The sequence below is a fragment of the Pteropus medius genome, unplaced genomic scaffold (genome assembly GCF_902729225.1).
Source record: "Pteropus medius unplaced genomic scaffold, Ma_sr-lr_union100, whole genome shotgun sequence".
NCBI classification, from domain to species: Eukaryota; Metazoa; Chordata; class Mammalia; order Chiroptera; family Pteropodidae; genus Pteropus; species Pteropus medius.
This window is the reverse complement of record NW_024354417.1, coordinates 26229-27308: the sequence shown is the minus strand read 5'-3', so window position 1 is coordinate 27308 and position 1080 is coordinate 26229. Positions and strand designations below refer to the sequence as shown.

Below are 1080 nucleotides of genomic sequence, written 5' to 3'. Positions count from 1 at the left end.
ACATAAGTGAAAACAAAAAAAGTAAGTAAAAGTGTAGAGAAATGATTAGAAAATGAAAATCATTGTGTTCCCTATTTAATGGCCATATTTAGAAAGAATGTCATCAGAGAACCTAGAGTCCAAGGCTCTCCAGATTTGTAACTCAGCCAGGCCAGCAGCATCTCCAAATCCTAACAGCACCCCTGCTCTCTCTACTCACTGCCGTGCTGGTGTTCAGTTATGGTCCCGGTGGGTCTCTGGGCTGTGACCTGTCTCAGACCACGTCCAGGTCAACAAGGAGAACATTGCACTTCTGTACCAAATGCAGAGAATCAGCTCTTTCCACTGTCGGAAGGACAGAAAGAACTTCGGATTCCCCCAGGAGATGGTGGACGGCAGCCAAGTCCAGGAGGCCCAGGCCATCTCTGTCCTTCACGAGATGCTCCAGGAGATCTTTAGACATCTTTGGCATAAAGCCCTCCTCTGCTGCCTGGAACACGACCCTACTGCACGGGCTCTTCAGTGGACTCTATCGGCAGCTGGAAGACCTGGGCACCTGTTTGGTGCTGGAGATGAAAGCGGTGGAATCTGGAAGACCCTACACTGGCCTATAGACAAAGTAAGATACCCTTCCAGGGCATCTGTCTCTACCTCAAAGAGAAGCAATACAGTGATTGTGCCTGGGAGGTTGTCAGAGTGGAAATCAGCAGATCCTTATCTTTACTAAAAAACTTGTTAAAAAGGTTATGAAATCAGGATGGACACCTGGGGTCTTCTTGAAATGATTCTCATTGTTGGTTGTGCTATATCATACTTGCACATATGTCATTGGTCATTTCCAAAGGGTCTTTCTGCTTTAGTCACAGAAACTACTGAGGTTAATTCAGCAAATCTTTTGTCAGAGTATTAAGCAAGACAATGTTATAAATTCAGGTGCTGAGGCATCAGTCCCTAAGAGGTGGCTGTTTGATACCTGATTGCTTTTCATTTATTTATTTATTTATTTATTTATTTATTTATTTATTTACCTATCTATCTTTTATTTATTTATTTATTTATTTATTTATTTATCGTTATTTAGTACAGTCTTTCCTGCATGTA

The 1080-nt window shown here is 42.2% G+C and overlaps 1 pseudogene; it reads left to right on the top strand.

The window, feature by feature from the left end:
• Window positions 1–301: 301 nt before the first annotated feature.
• LOC120594201 (interferon omega-2-like) lies at window positions 302–764 on the top strand (annotated as a pseudogene).
• The last annotated feature ends 316 nt before the right edge of the window (window positions 765–1080 follow it).